Genomic DNA, 21,063 nt, shown 5'->3' with positions numbered 1-21,063 from the left:
ACCAGAATGATATATATAAGCATCAGAATATCACTTTAAAATAAATTTGACAGCCATATATGAAATCTTTCAGAAGAGAGAAAACCCATCCATAAAAATGTAACTAGCAATTGTCTCAATGGGATGCCCACTAGCTATGCTGATTTCACTTGAAACAACTTTGTCAGCTTCATGTAGCATGACCAATCATCACAGTTTATTGGGGACTGAAGGGTTCCTGGATGAAGAACCATATATGCTAAAACCATGACAATCCCAGGTAACTGGAATGAGTTGGGTCTCTAGTTATGTATCTTTATGCAAATTGATAAAAGATATCTATTATTTTCTGAATTTTATGTCCCTAGACTTCATGGGTTGAAATCCTAACCCCTAGAACCTCACAATGTAACTGTTTTGAACATAGGATCTTGAAAGAGGAGATTAAGTTAAAATGAGGTCAGTGGGATGGACCTTCATCTAGTGACCAATGTCCTTCAAATAAGGGAATAGAACTCGGGCACAGGGAGAAGGTGGCCATCTTCAGGTCAAGGTGAGAGGCCTCTGAAGAACCCAGCCCTGCTGACACCTTATTCTCAGACTTCTGAACTCCAGGAAATAAATTTTTAGTGTTTAAGCCACCTAGTCTGTGGTATTCTGTTATGGCAACCCTCGCAAACAGACAGAACTCTCTTATAGTTATTCCTGGTTTTGGTTTGATGCATTTCAGCTGGTGATTAGCGCCCAAGCTTCGCTTCCTCCAGCTGTTTTCTTCTTTACTCTTCTCATTTCCTACCAAGGAAGACCTCCCTTCCACCTTCACCTCAATTATGACCTCCACATATTCCGCTTCTCTCTTCTGGCACCTCGTTCCTTCATTAGTCTTTCTCTTCTTAAATCTGCTAACTCATTAAACTATGTTTCCTCCTTTCTAAACTTTCTTTAACCCCAGCACTCCTTAAGAGTTAGTCAAATAAATGAAGGGCCACACTAACTTCTGCTTCCTTCTTTCTCACTCCAAACTTTTGATGCCCTCCTTTTCCCATTCCCTCCTCACTTGTCAACCTCCTAAAGTCTGGTTCTTGGCTCTCTTCTTTATATGGAAACTGCTCTCAGAAGAGAGCACTGCTTCAGTGCTGAGAATTAATAAAGTCCCCTTTTCCAAGCAGAGTGAGCAGGAATGAGCAAAACAAGACCCATTGCTGCCTCAAGCTTCACCAGCCATCCCCTAGGGCCAAGTTCAGGATTTCATAATTCCCAAATTCAACTGCCCTTTCTCTCTTTGCCTTCTCTTAGAAACTGGTTGCAGTATCTGACAGTGTTGAGCACTCTCTCACCCTTGAAACCCTTCTCCGGTTTTCCAAGTCTTCTTCCTACCTTTGATGGCAGGAGCTGTTGCGTTTGCCATACAGGGATGAAACCCAGGAGCTCTCTACCGTAGACCTACATCCCCAGCCTTTCTAATTTTTATTTTGAGACAAGGTCAGGCTAAGTTTTCTACTCTGGCTTCAAACTTGTGATCCTCCTGCTTCAGCCTCCTGAGTAGTGTGAATTATAGGCATGTAGCACTGTGCCCAGCCATTTCAGGAGTCTTTAAGGACCAGTCTCCCTCTCCCTCTCTCACATCAGTCCCGTGATAAAGTCATTCATCAAATTTATGTCTTGGTCTTTTTTTTTTTTTTTTTTTTTTTTTGCGGTGCTGGGGATCGAACCCAGGGCCTTGTGCTTACAAGGCAAGCACTCTACCAACTGAGCTATCTCCCAGCCCTGTCTTGGTCTTCTTTTCTAATTTTCTGTGGCCTTAGAAACACTCTCAAGACAACTACCACATTTTAAAAATAATCTCTCAATTTAGATTTCTAACCCTGTGTTTCTCTGAGCATCAGACTTCAGTTTCCAAATGAACGTTAGTCATTCCCACATGGTCATGAGCCTATCACAATTTATATGTCTAAAAGTGAACACATCCACATCCCACAGATCCTTTCTCAGTTAGTGTTACCATTTTAATCATCAAGATTAGAATAGAAACTCAGGGCCAAGTAGTCCACTCACTGAAATTACATATGTAATCTGTAAACATGTCCTATTGACTCTATCTTCTAAAATCTCTTATAGTGTCATTTCACATCATTGGTTAATAGTTTAGCAAAGTGGTTAATAGCATGAACATTTTTGCCAAATCTATGGAGTTTAAATTCTGGCTCCCCTACTACTTAGGAGTTATGAAAACTTAGGAAAAGTGTTCAACTTCTCATCTAAAACAGAGATGATAATGATGACCTACTGTATATGATTGTTTGAGATCACAGACGTTTATACATGTGTAACACATATCATATATTAGCCATCTGCTTACTTGACCTAAAAAAAACCATCATTGATGGGGTCTCAGCATCTAATTGGAGGGATAAAAATGTGAGCACAAGTATTGTGTCACCTTCAGTCCAAAGCAGTTAGAAGACATACTTTTTCTATGTGCTCTCTTCCCCATCTGAGGCACCTGTGGAAGCAACGCTTGATGACTTTCAGCTGGTGGAGGGATTCTGAGTCACTGGCTCATGACACTGAGGCAAGCTGCCAGGTGAGCCATGCATTCAGGAGCTTAGTGTGTGAGAGAAATAAATTTTTAAGGTGTTAAATTACTGATATTCAGTTTTTGTTTTTAAAAACATTTATAATAGCTGCTAGTATTATTTACCCCAAACATCATGTAAATACAATGGAAACAGTATCCCAAATAGTAAATACCCAATAAATGACAGAGCTCACTCTTCTACTGCCACTGAGTCCAAATCACCTTTCACTTAGAATTTGTGGACCACATAAAACATCAACTCTTGCCTGGGTAGTTAATTTACTCAGGGTAATTATTGTGAAGAGCAGTAAAAGAATATTATTTTGTGTTCTATAAAAAGGAAAACATCAGGTACTCCATTTCTGATTTACTCCTTCAAATAAGCAGGATAAATGATACCAGGCCTTCCCCTACATACAGCAACTTCTCTCCCACCACCTGCATCTAGGACCCTGGATGTAGATGTTGAGTTGACTTAGGTTCAAATTCTGGCTCTCTCATACCATCTTCATCTCCCTGAGTCTGTCCATGTACAGGATATGCTTTTATAGTCAAATCGTTGGTAAAATGATGTTGCATTTTCTTTGTTTTCATCAGGTCCTACATGTGTGTATGTTGTTGCTGAGGATTTAACTCAGGGCTTTTTGTATGCTAGGCATGTGCTTCACCACAGAAGTAGAAATAATTGGGTCTTTCTGAACATTGCTATGTGATTTATGGAATATATTTTAGGCACTATAAAACTGTGCTATAAACTGTGTTATAAACCCTGACTTCATGTATGTTAGTCTTACCCCTACTCATCCATTGTCTTTCTCCTGTTCATTTTGATATCGTAGCTTATCCACCATTTCCAATATCCACTAAATACTAACCTTTTCATCAAAATTTTCTTCTGAGAAACAACAGAACCAAAATAAATGAGGGTTTCCTGAGAATCTGACACCTAAGTAAGGCTTTATATACACGATGTCATTTGATCCTTATGCCACCACTATGAGCTAGGATTTATCATCATCCCATTTTATAGGTGAGTAAAAAGAGGCTTAGGATGGTTGTCACAGAGCAGAACAGGAATGAATTATTTTCTGTGAAGGTGCATTCAGGCTCTGACTTCCAGTTCGAAGGTAACACTGGATTTCACAGCCTGAGATCTGAACTACCAGATACTGCTCTTAGCACTGTGATCTCTCTCCCCATGTGTTTGAGTATACCTCCATGAAAGCATTTACTGTACAATTACATGCTCTCCTTTGTGCTTTGTGAACCCTTTGAAGTCAGCAGTGACAGTGTATAAATATTCATTTAAACTGATAGAAGAGATGCTAGTGTCTGAAAAACTAGTGACAGTCTCCATTCCAATTTATTCATGTCTTCATTCAGTGTGTCTTCATCGTTTATTAAGGGAATAAAATTTTGAACTCTCTGGATGAGGAAGAATCATTCTTTGCCTTCCTTTGTTGGTTCACTCTCAGTGATAAAACCTATTGTACAAATGACTTTTATCCTGGCTACTATACAAGTAGTCATTCTTCCAAGCTTTATGTTAGAAGTAGAGATCATATCTTCTTTTTCTTTTGTAACGTCTTATATAGGCTAGTGGAGAGTGCTCTCTCAATAAGACATGCTATTATGCAAGCACAAGATAGAACATGGCGATTGTTTTAATGGAGGTTTAACAAAATACTCCACTATGAATAGGGAGTGATGTAACATGATGCACATATGTTCTGGTAGTCAACAGTTCAAGCATTTATCTTTTAGGACTATGAGGAAATTAATTTCAATTTATTTTAATTTATAAGTTCTTATAAAAATTGTTTACACTTATATAGGCCTTTGGTATTCTTTTTCTCCTGTGATTTAGGGCTATTGCAATGTAACATGTGCTGCTATTATATATTTGCACAAGACAATATATATGTTAAACATAAATATTTATATAAACACATAATGGAAAGCATTATATAAAGTGGTCATATAGTTTATAAGCCATAACGATATATGCTTAATGAACATGTGAAGAAATTGAGGCCCAGACAAGCTATTACTCAGCAAAAGTTACACGAGTAGTTCAAGACAAAATTAGGATTCCACTGAAGTCTGATTTTAAGTCTGGTGAGGTCTTTCCATTTCATCCTGACTCCTTATAGTTAAGACCTGAGAGCACATATTCCTTAAGCATGTTGAGGTTGTCTTCATAACTTGCAGCAAGTTGTATTCTTTATAGAAATACAATTCACTCCTGTTCTGTTCTCAGCATGGTTCTTAAAAGTTTGCAAGACTCAGATATGTGTCTGAATCCCTTTCACACACTGTACAATTTCTCACTGTCAATGAGTATACTATATAGATCTTAACCTCAGAAAACCCTCTGTACACCATTTCTACTTCTTAGCTTCATGAGAAGGAAAATTCATGTGATTTCAGAGAAACTCAACCTACCATTTCTACAATATCAGTGCCTGAAATCCTACACTTAGGCTTTTTTTTTTCCTTTGCAGTCTGACAGTGGCAAATACCTTCTGACATGATAGAGTGGATGAATTTTTCAGAAGCTTTCCTAAAAGCAGTTTGTATAGAGTACACAGAAAATGGGAAGGTTAAATGGGGAGCCCAAAAGGGCAAATGGGGGGCTTTTGTGGATGCTGTACTGCAGTAAATTACATACCACACCTCCCTAAAAAGAAGATATGTTCAAGCCCTAACCCCAGGTATCTATGAACATGATCTTATTTGGAAATAAGATCTTTACAGATGAAATCAAGTTAAGAGGTAATCATAATGTAGATTAGAGTGCACTCTAAATCTCACCAGTAGTTTCTTAATAAGAGAAAGGAGATTTGGATAAGAGACAGAGACAAGGGAAAGACAAGAGGAAGAAGGTCACACAGCAAGGGAGGCACAGATTGGAATGATTCAGTCAAGCCAAGGAAATGTCAAGGATTGCCAGTCAAGAGGAGCTAGAAAGAGGCAAAGGATTTTTCCCTAGCTTTTTGAGAGAGCATGGCCTTGAGAACACCTTGATTTCAGACTTATAGCCTCAAGAAATGTGACAGAATAAATTCTTGCTCTTTTACACCATCCAGTTTGTAGTACTTGTTACTGCAAATGTAGGAAACTAATAAACCTGCTTCAATTTTAAGTTCATTAGAGATCATTTTGAGTTTGAAATTTAATCCCCTTCACTAATTAACACTCTTCAATTTGTGTTCCCCAAATATGTCATGATCCTATCATTTTTTGGCAATGCGGCGTTGTAGAATGAAGGGCCCTTGTAGAATGCTCACAACTGGTCCAAAAGAGGGGTGGGTTCACGGACATTAGCAAAAATCATTTTATATAAATTATATAGCCATCTACTACAACTTAATAGCAGCACAATTTCTAATAATGTCTCATAAGTAATAACACAGACTTTCTAAAAAGCCATTGCCTTCAAACTGTATGAACGCTCTGAATTCAACAGTCTCGGGAGCTAAATAACTTGGAAGCATATTGTTAGGCAGCCCCAAGGTCACCGCAGAGGCTCACTCAATACCTAGTGAAATGGATCTCTCTTCCTTTACCAACCCTCAGCCAAGAAGGTTCTTATAACTTCATGGGGAAGAGGTAATGGGAAGTAGGCATGAAAGGAGGAGGGCAAACATGCTGTGGGCGATCTGGGTACCATAGCAACACCGCCTAGTTACTACCTATTCTTAATGTTTCCAAGTGAAATTGACCCTTGACCTCATTAGTGAAACAGTGCTCTCTAAGATATCTACTTCCGTTTAAAACTTATTTGGGGAGCTAACCCACCCCATGACATCCCCAGACGTATCTGCCAGGTACAGTGCCCAGTGCCCAAGGAATAAAGAAGCTCAAACGCCAATGAATGGTCGTCACTGGGAGGCCTGTCTGTGAGCACTACTAGTGGATTCTCCAGAATAAAAGAAAATTCACGTCCAGCAGATGTAGTTTTCTTTCTGAGCTGTAAACCTAGACCATCGTTCCCATAGCTATAATTCTCTCCACAGCAATTATAAAGGCCTGACAAGGTCCTGCAACTGAAAGTTCTGAATAACTGACATAACCAAGATATCACCCAAACCTAGTAGATGTACATACTTCACGGGTCACAAGTCAGTAATGATATCGACATTCCGGTTTAATCTGTGACGAGATCTGAGTGTAACTGAGACACACTTAAATGGAATATACAGATGAGATTTATTTTTATATGCTGCACGCTTGGATCCATGCCAGTCCCTCTCCCCCGCCCGCTGCCCGGGCCTGCCCTTAGGGGCTCTGGGAGGCCCTACTCTAATAGCCGCGCCACCACCGCCTCCGCATCGCCTGCTTCCCCACACAATCCAGCCCCGCAGGCGCTTCCTGGGGGCTTCCCTACCCGCTGTAGACCTGAGAGTTTCGGAAGCGCCAGGTCAGGAAGCGGGAGCGGCGCCGGACCCCAGCATCCAGGCCGCCTAACGCGCGCCCTCGCCCAGCGCCGGAGCGGCCCGGGGGCGGGAGCGAGCTGGGCGACCAGGCCGGGCTGGGGGCGCCAAGCGCCCCCAGAAGTGCGGGCTTCCCCCACCCCCGGCGGCGACCCCACCTCCCGCCCCCGCTGCGTGCGCGCGTGTGTCTGTCTGTCTGTCTTGTATCTCGACGTCAGTGGGAATTTCCAGCCAGGAAGTGAGAGAGTGAGCGAGAGAGAAAGAGAGAGAAGTACACCAGCGAGCCGGGGCAGGAAGAGGAGGTTTCGCCACCGGAGCGGCCGGGCGACGCGCTGACAGCTTCCCCTGCCGTTCCCGTCGTCCGGCCTCCCGCCGCCGCCGCCCTCGGCCTGTACGCCGCCGCCGGCCCGGCTCCGAGAGCCCAGCGCAGCCCAGGCCGGAGACCCGCGGCCAGGAAGGCGGCACCGCCGCCGCCCGGCCACCGCGCTTCCCTCCGCCCGCGCTGCGGACATGGCGCGGCGCTGAGTGGCCCGGCCCGACCCGGCCCGGCGAGATCGCGCGCCCGCTCTCCAGACCCGCTCCGCACCCGGGCTCCTTCGGGCTCCGGCTCCGGCTGGCCGTTGCTCTTCCTTCTCCAACCCGCTGGCCCTTGCAGCGGCGGAGGGGGAGCCCACAGGCGCAGGGAGGCCGAGCGCGGACCCGCCACCAGGGTAAGCCAAACTCGGGCAAGTGGGGGCCACTCTGGGGACGTGTGGCCCGAGTCCCGCTGCCCACCCGCTCCGCGCCCCCGCTGCAGCACTTGGACTTCCTCATTCCAGCGCTAACCGCTGGGCTAGACCATGGGACAAGGTTGACAGTAGTTCAGAGACACATGGGATTGGCGACAAGGGGAAAAGGCACATCCGGACTTCGTAGGCGCTGGTCGGCCGAAGGGCCGCGGCCTCGCGGGCCGTCATTTCTCTTTAGGTGTCCACTGGCGGGAACGAGAGTCAGAGGGCAACTCTTGCAAACTTTTTTTTTTTTTTTTTTAAATCCCCACCTCCAGCCCCTGCTGGGAGGTGGGGGTGGCGAGAAGGCTGAGGTGCGCTGCGGTGCGGAGAGAGGGGAAGGTGGTTGGTGCAGTGCAGAGCCAGATTTCACCTAAGGGCGTTCCATGAAATGAAAGCAGAAGTGCTTGTCAGTCTTCTTGGCTAGGAAAGCCCTTCCCAACTCCCAAAAATTGAACAGGAGATCCTAATCCTTCCTTTCCGACTTCTAAAAGAAGCCACCACTTCTTTCTACCTCTTACACACACACACACACACACACACACACACACACACACACACACGACATCAAGCATTCACCTGCTAGAGGACCTGCATGATGATTTTCAAAAAACAAGAAGGGCCTAATACTAATCCTTCCACTTCTGGCATTTGAGAGAGAAAAGAAATTACCCACGGAGAGCACTGTTAGATACTTGATTATGTAAAACTCTTGGACAGTGGCACCATGCATTGTGCATGACCTCTGAAAAATATTGATATAAACAAAGCCTATCCGACATAGGTTTTCTAATGGTCTTTTAAAATAGACATCGATGGAGATGTTGGCCCTGGTTTATTGGTCTATTCTGAACCTTAAATGGAACTTAATGATACAGGATTCAATCATCAAGATTTAAGACATTTTTATGGACTCTGTTAAGTAGAGCTTAACATTGCCACTTATGAAATAACCATATTTAACTCTTAGATTTTGTTATAAAACTCATAACTGAATAATGGCTGTGGTATTACTAAGATATTTAATAGCTGTGGTATCAACAAACTCTTGTACTAACTGATGATGTTTGGTAAATACTAAAACTTGGGATCAAGATGGCTCAATTAGTTTTCTAGCAGAATTCCTCAGCTGAATATTCTTGTGTATTCATATTTATTAAAACTTTATAAGGGAAACTGGATTAAAATAAAGCCTTTAACTTAAATTGTTTTTTCTGATTTTAACATTGTGCCTTCTAGAGATGAATCTTTTTAATGTTTGATATACTAAAAAATTATGTCAATAACTTAAAGCATTTTTTTGAGCTTATGAACTTGGAAAGATAGGAAATATAGAACTTTGTTTCCTGTAGCATTTTACATTTATCATTTAATTCAAGTGCTAAGATGAAGAGAACATATATAATGAATAGAAACATGAAATCTCCTGAAACTGTTCATCCATATCCAAATACCCAGAACTGCTAAATGTTCTCCCTCACTTGTTTAGATAAAATGTCTTCCTGGGTTGCAGACTACTGAACAAACCTGAACACAAAGGAGGACTCATATGTAGATCAATGCTGGAATTAAAATGCTACTTGTTGGGAGAAGTAAACCACTTCTCAACTGTTTGAAAGACTCTTTAAGCAAAATAATATAATCCTATTGAAGGTTGGTGGCAATTTGACAACCTATTATCTTTGTTTTGAATTTACAGTTTTATCTTGTGTTCTGCAGTTGGCAATCACTTGAGCTGAGTAAATGTCCCTGTTTTTCAAACTCAGTAAATACTGGAGTATACATACAAAAACAGTCGTTCCCCTTTGTAAATACTGCTTTGATCTTTGCACTTCCTTTTTTACTTGAACCAAGATCATCTTTGATGACTTGAGTTGCATTTGGTTAAAGCCCAATTAGTCTGAACTAGACATAACTCAGATTTAGTGATCATGTTCCTTACATTTTTCTTGTCATTGTTTCTTGAAACACATTGAAGCCAAATTGAGAAACCAAAGTTTCTGCAGACTGTTATTACTCTTTTAGACTTCCAAATAACTGATGAAGTAAGTTACTGCTTTGACTTTCAGGGATTGCTCACTGTGGTACGTAGGAGGTTTAGATAAGGGATTGGCAGCAGCGTGGATCTTGGACTATCATTCAATCAGCAAGCCCATATTTTTACCTAATTTATGAGAGAGATAGTCCTCTGTTCAGAAGAGGTGAAAGTTCTGGCTTCTGGGGGGAAGTGGTTTCTTCATAACCTTCAATTAGTTTGAACTTAAGCAAAGTAAGAAAAGTAGTTGACATTTTTAAACAATAAATTAAAATAATTAAATTGAGTTGCTTAGGGATTTTTTTCTTATAGCTGCTGTTGCTTTGCAGTGTTGGGGATCAAACCCAGGGCTTCACACATGCTCTCCCACCAGCTATGTATTGCAGCTCTGCCATTTGGATTTTTGATGAAGTATTCAAAATATTATTTTCTTTTTTGTTTTCGGAACTTATTAGTAGATCTTCTGTTCTGAGTATAGAGATGCCTGCAGTAGGAATTATACCTGGAATGCAGATAGTTCATCAACAGAGTAAATACTCAAATTATATTCTTCTAGTCTACAGACTGAACAGGAGTCCCTGGAGCAGGAATGGATGTATATGAATCCATGCAAAATTTCTCACTAATTTATTGTATTTTTAGTGGGAAGTTTGTGTTGTTTGGTTGGCTTATTGACTTTCTCTTTATAATATGAATTACATAAGGTCATGGGATTGTTATGTTAGAAGAAGATAGGGAGGAGGAAAAAGAATACAATTTCAGAACTGGAGGACACTTCAAGATGTCTGCTCCTGCATCTACATTTATTTCTGATCAGGGCTAATTGACAAATGCTTCTTGGTAACCAGTAAACCACATTGGAACAATTTATCCTGTTTTCTGGGAATTGATTCTGATTTGTGCTCTGCATCTCTCATAAGTGCTCAACCTAATTGTGGCATTCTCAGAGGTGAGCAGGTAAATCTTTAGAATTTATAGAAGATGTGAGGTTTTAAACAACTAGAAGCACTTATTCAGCCTCGGGAAGGATGCTTGGATCTTGTGGCACAGTCTCTCAAGTGAGTTTTGTCCTTGAATATGTGCATGTATGTGTGCATGTTGTGTGTGTAAGAGTAATATTTGAAATGACATAATTTCGCAGAGTTAATAGTTAAGGCAACATAACCAAGCCTTTTGTCTTTGTACTATTTCTTTAATGAGTATACAATGCCTTACTTTTAAATAAAGAGAGAAAAAGGAGAAAGTAGTAATATTATGTTCATAATGATGAAATTGCTTCATCTTTGGTCTCTGCTGTTTTAGAGGGTGTCCCTGGTGCAAATTAATAACCTCTCTTTTAGGTAGACCTGGCCTTGAAAATCAGCCAATTGTTTAGGAAGTAAATTGTGAAATAAAATTGTATTGCTTTGCCACAAAGAATTTAAAGCCTAATAGTTTTACATAAAAAGAGTATAGGGTGTAATTTGTTAAAGATTATAGAAACTATCAGAGTAGAGATTATGGATGAAAATATTAGTTTAGAGAACTAATCATAACCAATGTATTTTAAAATTTAAAAAGAAATCTATCAATATTCAATTCTTATGGCTTGTATAGTAACAAATGCAGATTTATCAGTAATACAAGTTTCATCTTCTTTAAGTCATTACCTGTTTTTGAAATTGAAATAATGATATATATGTTTTAATTATTCATTACAAATTGACTTGTTATTTTTCATTTCTCTTTCACCATTAGACCAAAAACCTTATCACCAGATTTTATTATGACTCATGCTGTCCACAAATATCAACAGTTTTAAACTATCTGTAGATGCTATTTCTTGAAACTGTGACAAAAATATTTGAACTTTAAAGAAGAATGTAGATGTCCTTGATGACTTAATCTTTTAAAGAACCTAAATTAATTTTAAAAGGAAAAAAGAAAAAAGCTATTTGAAAAAATCAAATCTATAGTTCCAGCTAAAAAGAAAGAATATCTAATTTAGACTGAAAAGAAATATCTGACACTTAGCACTGTGCTTGTTGGCACATGGTGAACAGTAAATGTTGAATGAATTAATTCATTTAAGTTGTTTTTGTTTCGCCTTTTTAAATGGGCATCCTTTTCTATGTGGAAAAAAATTATACATTTTTTTTCTTGCCTTCTGGTAAGAAAGAAGCCAAAAACATAGTTATTGCCTCCTAGACACTGTATTATCTAAAGTGCACTTGAAGATTTGTAGGACAAGTAAATTATTAAAAAGTACCCAATATCTTCCCAAAAGGAAGCATTTCATTCTGAAACAGAAGTTTATGAACTGAAAGTTGTTTTGTAGTTTCAAAGTTTTAGAGGCACTTGGTAAGTAAGGCAATAAAGTAATTTAAATGATAAATGGTGCACATAAAAGAGAAAAATGTTTCTTTTTGGCAAAGTTAGAATTTCTCTAAACTCCATTGAAACTGTAATTTCAATACTAGCATCTCCAAAAAAGGAAACAATGCTGTAAACACTGCTTTCTAATCTAAGGATTATTAACAGTTAGGTAAATTCATCCACCAAAAATGCAAAGAAAATGTGTTATGATCTCCAGAATTAAACACTTGCCATCCATAAATCTGTGACCATTAGAAGTTCTAGATGGGAAACCTCAGAAACAAACGGGCAATTAGCAGGGTTTACAGTACTTTCCACGTTCATATTTAATGGTTTTGCGACACTATAAACCCGGACCTCCTCATAGTGAGGTTTGTGTGTATTATTTCTCAGTTGAAGCATTTTCAAAAAATTGACCTTGAAACTCTGCATCTGACTATTTATTCTTTGTGGATACAATTTAGAAATGAAATATACCTTTCAGACTACAAAAGAGCAAAATGGCAATACTCCTCATCCTTGCATTGTTGTGTCCCTGGAGAACCCTAAGACACTCTGCAGGAAGACAGAACCATTTAATTGAACACTACTCATTCAGCTTTGATGCCCACCTAATTCTTGCTCTGACCCTGACCTCTCTTTGTGTCCCTCACAAGCACATTTAAGTTTTTCCAATTAGTTTTAAAATTCAGTGTTTATATATATGTGTGTATTAAATCTTTTTGTTTGCCAACAAGCAAATTAAATGTGTACATATATAACAAGTACATTGTTAATCTCTCATTACTGAAAAGTACTCTGAAGGTGAATACCTGCACTATTTGTTCCTTAGAATAATAGAATAATCCAAGCACTTGCTTCTGCTTCTCCATGGGATGGCTATCAGAGAATGATAAATTTTGCTCTGTTCCATTACATGATCAGTTCCACTTCTGGGCATAAACAAAGCAAACGAATCTGTAACTCTGTCCTAATCTTCACTGTGCTATTCAAAAGTGTATGGAAAATTCATACATTTCATAGTGGACTTAAAAAAGCTAATGAACTTTATTTGGATGGGAATGTTTTGATAAATGAGGCTCACTAGAGTTTCTAGGATAAATTTACTTTTTGAACTAAAGAAAGAACAAGACCTGCAAAAAGTTAAACACATTTCTAGAGAAAGATTAGAACATTAAAAAGAATTTATTGTTTATTGTCTGATGCATTTTATTGGTTAAATAGCAGGCATTTCAAAAAGTATTATTTGTATTTTGTATCATCATGTGGTTTGAACTAGACAAACCATATTTGAATATCAGAGCATACTCATCCCTCATATTACCCTGCTACTGATTCTAACATACATCAAGCATGCAAAGAAGAAAAATTAGAAGTGATGACAGACTCCCTAATAAGTCTATATATTTATTGGTTCTCTGCCCAAGCCTGCAAATAATTTAAATAGTAAAAATAAATTACTTAATCATCTTAGAAAATATGCCCTCCAAGACAAGAATTTTAGGAATGCGAAAATGACTTAGTTCGAATGTCCTAACTCATGTTTTATTGATATTTGAAGTACTTCTACTAATTCTTAAGTATAGGTTTATTTTTTAAGGTTAACCCTACAAAATTGGGTGTTTGGTCTTTAAGACTTGATTTAAGTTCCACTGTCTTTTTCTTTAAATGAAGTATGGGCATCGTATTGAGGGAAAAGAAGAATTCTTTACAATTTACAGTTGTAGTGTAATGCTCTGCATATAATGCAAGCACTTTTATAAATTAGAAAATGAAAATCAAGATGATGTGTAAGATGGGAAGAAATATAAGAAATTTGAAGTGGAAAGGAAAAAACATGAAGAAGGTTAAGAATAAAATTAATTCGAATTTAATTGTGCTCTATTGGGTAATCAGGAAAGTACTTTAAGGGATTACATAAAATCATTGATTTACATAAAATCAGAACTGAAAACTGAATACAAAATCTAGGAAGTAGGAAAGATTTTTTTTTAATGCACTCAAATTGCTAATTTTAAACCAACCAGAAAACCTGGAAAAATACTTTTGGAGAAGACAGATTAAAATGAACCAAATATAGCCAGTTTTGTACCCTACTCATTTAATTCATGCATTCATTATGCTGCTAATACACATTAAGATATATAAGTATTATGTCTGCTTAGGTGTCTGTGTTATTAAGCCTAAGAGATTTGATAGATTTGGTCAAAACAAAGGATAATAAAAAGAATAGATAAAGGATTAAGGGGAGAGCATCAACAAAATTAAGTCTTCAATGTGAAGATAAAATAATCTAGAAAATGAATCAGGTGGAGAGTGTTGTAGTGCACATCTGTAATCCCAGTGACTTGGGAAGCTGAGGCAGGAGAATTGCAGATTCAAAAACCAGCCTCAGTAACTTAGAGAGGTCCTAAGCAATTTCATGAGACCCTGTCTCAAAATAAAAAATAAAAAGGGCTGTGGATGTGGCCCAGTGTTAAAGAACCCCTGGGCTCAAACCCCAGTGCCAAGAAAGTAAAAACTAAAAAGTAAATAAATAAATAAATCAGAATTCCAGAGAAAAGGATCATTTACATATCACATGGTTAAAGGAGGAGGGGTTATAGTGAAGAGATCAGAGAGGTTGTCCATCAATAGAACTGTTTTGTAGGCATTCATGGCATAATATCTTATTTTAGATAAATTGAAAACCATGGACCCTCTCCTTATATTCTAAGAGCATGTTAGAAGTTTGTTGTGATTTAGTAAACATCAGTACACCTGGGAAATTAAATTTAAAAGCATGTTATCTGGTCACAATTAAATGTACTTCCTTGCTCTTGTACCGTATTGTAGCATCCGTTTGACACGTTTTGATGGTTTCTCTCCCTGAGTTTACCCAATTTCCCATGTAAGACATTTAACTAAATTTAACAAGCACACAGAACCTTTTAAATATTTCCTGATTATTTTAGAACATTACATTATCAGTTGTTTACCCTGCAATTATGGTTCTTTTTTATGATGGGTGGGGAAAGTATCCTGTTTCTTTTAGAAAGTCTACTGTAATAATTAAATCGGAGTTAGTCCAAGTTGTTTGGAGAGGTAGTTTAATCCCATTGTGAAACAGATGGGTGATTTTTTTTTTAGGTGATTGTTCTGTATTTTCTAAATATTTGTTAAACTATAGAAGTCTAGCCATTCCAGGCAATCCTAGAAAAAGATCTGATTGCTAAGGCACTCAGGTGTCTTCACCAGGAGATATTTTAATATGCAATGTTAAATTTATCACCCACATTGTGACCCCAGCACGTTAGGGAATGCAGTTTGTAGCCCACTGTGATCCATGCAGTGGGTTTCCCAAGCTAGCAAACTCATAGCCCTTCCTTCTTACTCACTCATGGTCTCCTTCAGTCTGTCAAGTTCTATCAAGTCAACCTTCTCAACCCAGTGTCCATATCTTCCTCCACGAGTTTCTAGCTTCTGTTTCTGCCATGTCTCCTGACATCATTTCCTGCTTCCTCATGCATCTTTCTTTTCTGTGTAAGGGTGAGCTTTCTAAAGTGCAAGTCTGACCGGGTCATTGTCTTTAATTTCTGAAGTGAACTCAGTTGTACTCACAAGTGGATTCCTGCATACCTCATGTCCCATCCGTACTCCTCACCATCCCCAAGTCCTTCTTATCAGCTGTCATGTCTTTATCCTCCTTCTGTTTTTCCACTTTGGATGCCTTTGCATGTGCCCTCCCTGTGCAAGAATACCCCTCCTTCTGACCACAATTCTCAGGTCTGGTCTAGTAGCATCACCGCCTCTGCAACCCTCCTTTCTCACTCTCCCTGACCTCTCCATCAGGAATTACCTTGTCCCAGTCTGTGTTATTTGTACCAAAAAAGGAAACATCTTGAGGGCAGGAATTTATCTTATTTACTTTTTATCTGCTCAATATCCATGTTTGCTGAATAGATAAGTAACTGAACAAAATACTAGGAAATGATGCTACTGTTTAAGCTCTGTGCCTCAAGTTAATAAACTTCTCTGTAAAAAAAAACAAAAAAAACAAACAAAAAAAAAAAGGGGGTTAGACTAATGGGCATCTATGTCTAAAACAATTTGTTTCTTTGAAGTAGTAGCATTAATTGGAAGACTTCAAATTTGCCTACTATATTGAGATAGATTGACTTAAGAAAAATACTTGAATAGTAACAAGTCTATTTTTGATTATCAATATAAATATATGATCAATGGTCTATTTTATGGATGATAATTATATCTTTGGTCCCAATCTAATTTCTTCCTGACATTGAGATATTTTATTCTTAACTATTCTCTCACTAATATTCTCCAAAGACACTCATGGCAAACTTGAGACTGAAATTGAATATAAAATTTAATATTTGACTCCAAATCAATTCTAGGTCTCATTTATTATCTCTTTATTTGGAGGTGGAAAAAGGGGTAGTGATAGTAGTCTGAGCTGACTCCTCATCTGTCATAGAAAGAATGTCTAAGATTGATAAATCAAGAGAAGAAAAGATATAATATTATTGGATATATGAATAAATCCATCAGATAAACCAAACAGAAAGTTGAGTATTAAAAGATAGTATCTTGGACTGGGGATATAGCTCAGTTGGTAGAGTGCTTGCCTCGTGTTGCACAAGGCCCTGGTTCAATTCCAGCCCCAAAAAAAGAAAAAGAAAAGAAAGATAGGGAAACTTTGGTATTTATGTGTTCCATCTTTGTATGATAAAAAATTTTGTTATTATATTCTTCTTTATTTTCCCTCAGCTTTATTACAGTGCAGTTGAAGAAATAAAAATTACAATATTTTTGTTGTACAAGGTTATGTTTTTATATATCTGTGTGTGCGTGTGTGTGTGTGTGTGAGAGAGAGAGAGAGAGAGAGAGTGAATGATTAAATCAAGCAAATCAAGAAAATTAACATAAGTAGGATTTTAGTTTTTTAGCAGTAATTCATTTAAGTGTATGTCAAGATAGTTTTATGTGCTGGGCACAGATCTGAGTACTGGGAACGCAATGCTGAGTGGAACAGAAATCTAGAATATCAGGGAACTTAGGTCATATAATGTTTCTTGTTTTTACATTTTTTTTTTTTTTAGTAATCCTTTTTAATTGAGGAATCACCTAACCAGAAAGTGCACAGATTATAATGGTCCACCTTTAAAGGCTTATCTCACTGTGAGACACTTAACCTAGGTGGTGGTCAAGGATTAGAAACTGCCATACCACAAAAGCCCCCTACTACCCCTTCTTAGTCAGGACCCCACCCTCCGCTCATATGAAAATTTCCATGAATGACTTGGATTACGTGTGCCTTACTTCCATGACTCATAAGACAATCAAGAGTTCACTGAATGAATTCATACTCCGACAGTGCCAATAATGAGCTTCACAGAAACAAGAACTCTGCTATGGATAAAGACCCCACACCAAACCAAAATATTTTTTGCCTAAGACATTAGTAAAAATATAGAACAAATCACATTCTCACATTAATTTATCATTTATGGATTTAAGACTAAAATTATGTTTATTACAAAGTTGTCAGGGTCACTGACCGAGACTTGGAAGAAATAAGTATGCACATCTCATTCTCTCAATGTAAGACAGTGTAGTTCATCTCTTCCTAGAGCTTTATCTATATGAGTGGTCAGTGTGGAAAGGGCTCCATAACTGGATCTAAGGACGGAAAGCTCCCCGTGTAAGGCCTGATTTTGATCCCTGCAAATCATTAAATTTTTATATGTGTAATTGGAAGGTCCTTGTTGTGATTGTTCCCTCAAGGGAGCCCTTTCTCCCTCCAGGCTGATGGTAGCCATTACCATAGAACCAAACACTGCTGGTTCACATGATGAATCATTTTCTTTTAAAACATAAAGGACAAGGGGCTGGGGGTGTGGCTCTGTGGTAGAGCACTTGTCTATCTTGTGTGAAGCCCTAGGTTTTATCTCTAGCACTGCTAAAAAACAAAGGGTATATTTTTATAGATTTTTGAGGATTAACAAAGTGAAAATCCAAATAAGTCATATTCAGAGTCAAGAGAAAAGGATTTGTTTCTCTATATTTGAACAAAAGAATACTAGTCTCTAACTCAATAATCCATGAGGTCTACTTCTACCTTAATTTGATAATATAAATTCTTCAAAATGGTACTAAGGCAAGACTTCAAAATTAAATTGTAATACTTATTTTTTTAGGGAAGGAAAAACATCTGTAACATTAGAAAAGTTAGAAGCAAAAAGTCAGAACAAAGTTCAGTATATTAAATCTTTTTTTAATTACACCTGAATAAAATACTTCAAATCATAAGTAGATGCATTGAATTGGTTTTTTTTTTGGAGGAAATGGAAAGCAGGACTGTATCAAGAGTGACTTTAGTTGATAACGTAAGTTTTAATCTAATTTGCTATAATCCACAGAGAACTTCTACAGCTACACGAATATTCTCAGCAGTTTTGTCCTACTATAATATTAATAAATGAATTTTATTTAGAATGGAATCTTCCATTTGATATAAGTGACACAGTAATTAAAAAGTGTCCAAAACATCTTTTTGATCCTGTGAATGTTAGCTGTGATTAAGAACACAACCATAGGCGAAGATTTGTTTCTCATGGAACGCTCTGGAATGCATTCTAATCACTTCACTCAGAAAATCCCTGTCCCCCTTGGTTATAGTGAACATGATATGGCAGGAATTTAGGTGTTTCTTTCAGACAGGGTGAATGAGGTTATATTTATTACATTTAATTGATTCTAAGAAGCACTTTCCCCCTTTGACTTAATTACATATGTTGAGGACTTTATTGATATCTTCCTGTTTAAATGTAGTTTCTGGTTTTATTTCATTATGTTTAGGTAACATACTATATTAGTCAAATGTCAGTATAATGAAATACTTGAGGTGATTTACTTATAAGAAGCAAAGGTTTTTTTGGTTCATGATTTTGGAGGTTCCAGTTCCCAGTCAAGTGGCTTATTATTTTGGGCCTCTAACAAGGAAGTAGTCAGGGTGGGAGCACATGGCAGTGAAAACCACTTACCATCAACCAAGATGCAAAAGGGAAGAAAGAATGAACCAGGATCCACAGTCTCCTTCAAGTGACATTAAGGATGTTCCAGTAGGCCCACCTCCTAAAAGTTCACCACCTCCCAATGTTACCACCCTGGGGACAAAGCCTTTATTTATATTTAACATATGAACCTTTAGAAGGCCCTTAGCCAAACCATAGCCCGTACTTTGCATGCTTTATCTGAAATTTATATAGACTTGTTTTATAGCCCAGTGTGTGGTCTCTCTTTGGGAATGTTCCATGTGCTCTTGAAGGGTGTGTGTATTCTGCAGTCACTGATTGTAGTGTTCTATACATGCACTTAGGTTCATTTGATTCAGGGTGTTGTTCCTAAATCTTTATATCCCTTACTGATTTTTTAATTTAAAATGTATCCACTCCCAAATTCACATGTTGAAATTTAATGGCCAATGTGATGGTATTGAGAGGTAGAGCTTTTAAGAGGTATTGAGGGCTCCTCCCCTCAGGAAAGGAATTATAAAAGACCTTGAGGAGGGAGTGCATTCCCTCTTGCTCCTCCACTTTCCACCCTGTGAAGTACAGTGTTCTTTCTTTTGGGGGATTCATCTCTCACCAGACACCTAATGCCAATCCTATGCCCCCAAGTAGTTAGAATTACAGGCATATGTCACTGTGCCTGGCCATACACTGCCCTTTCTTGTCTCTTGCTGCTTTGGAGATTTTTTTCTTTAGCATTAGTTTTTAACAGTTTGAGTGTAATATGCCTAAGCATAGTTTTATTTGTCTTTATCAAACATGGGAATTTTTGAGAGTTTTTTTTTTTTTTTTAAAATCAGCTTTGGAAAATTCTCCATTATTATTTGTTCAAATATTTGTCCTATCCATCCATCCATCCTTTCTTCCTTCCTTTCTTTCTTTATTTCTTTCTTTCTTGGATTCTGAATTGCAAATATGTAAACTACTTGATATTATACCACAGACCACTCAAGCAGCCTTTTCTTTCTGTCTTTTCTCCATACCTCAAGTTGGATAGTTTTTATTGATCTAGTTTATTAATCCTTTCTTCTGTGTTATGAAAGTTCTCAAAAAATCTATTTGCTGAGATTTCATTTCAGTTCTAGAATTTCCATTTGGTTATTTTAAAAAAGTTTGCTTTTCATTGCTGATCTGTACCTGTTCACTCATTATGTCCATTCTTTTCCTTTACACTGTTGAATATATTGTTGTTAACTATTTTTAAATCATTCATTGCTAATTTCACTATTTGGTTGTATTTGTTCCTCTGGGTCATATGTTTCTGTTTCTTTGCAGGCTTCATAATTTTTTATTGTGCATTTATGTATTACATTGTGGAAAGCTTGTGTTTTGTCTTCCATTATACAGTTTTTGAGTTTGTATTAGTAATATGTGATACCTTACTGGTGAATCAACTGATTTTATAAGATAGATTTAGAGTAGCTCTTATTTTAGGGTGTGTTCCTAACTCTCATTGCATGGTTTTTGAGAGGTCACAACTGAATCCTCAGAGTGTTCAACAGAGTCTTTCCACTCTGGGATATTTGCAACTTCATTGTCTGTGAGCACCATTTGACCTCTTGAATCACCATTCAACTCTTATATCCCCAGCATCTGCTTTTTAGTGGGCTTTTCAGGGTCTTGTCTTACACTAGTATAGCTTAGTATTTGACCAATGACCAGTGGTAACCTCTATGCAGATTTCTGAGACTCATTTCTGTTATAAATCTTTTCTCTCTGATACCCTGCCTTGTGAAATTGCTACTGTATTTGGGCTCTACTCCTTGTGTCATGGTTCAGAAAGTGACCATGGTTCAAAAAATAAGGATGGACCTGGAGCCGATAGCCTGTAATATATAGCACT

The 21,063-nt window shown here is 38.1% G+C and overlaps 1 protein-coding gene across 9 annotated transcripts in view; it reads left to right on the top strand.

Annotated features, from left to right (window-relative positions):
• NFKB1 (nuclear factor kappa B subunit 1) overlaps positions 1–21,063 on the top strand; it is a 199,013-nt gene that overhangs the window by 33,212 nt on the left and 144,738 nt on the right. For 8 of the 9 annotated variants that reach the window (XM_079154673.1, XM_079154672.1, XM_079154677.1 and 5 more), the window contains exon 1: positions 7,537–7,703. The exons of the other annotated variant lie outside the window; for it this stretch is intronic. The gene's annotated coding sequence lies outside the window, so the exon portion shown is untranslated. Of the gene's footprint in view, positions 1–7,536; positions 7,704–21,063 lie in introns of those variants that run through there. 9 annotated transcript variants of the gene reach the window in all.

Source organism: Sciurus vulgaris (genome assembly GCF_902686455.1).
Source record: "Sciurus vulgaris genome assembly, chromosome: 9".
NCBI classification, from domain to species: domain Eukaryota; kingdom Metazoa; phylum Chordata; class Mammalia; order Rodentia; family Sciuridae; genus Sciurus; species Sciurus vulgaris.
The sequence above is the reverse complement of the archived record's forward strand: the minus strand, read 5'-3'. Positions and strand labels throughout refer to the sequence as shown.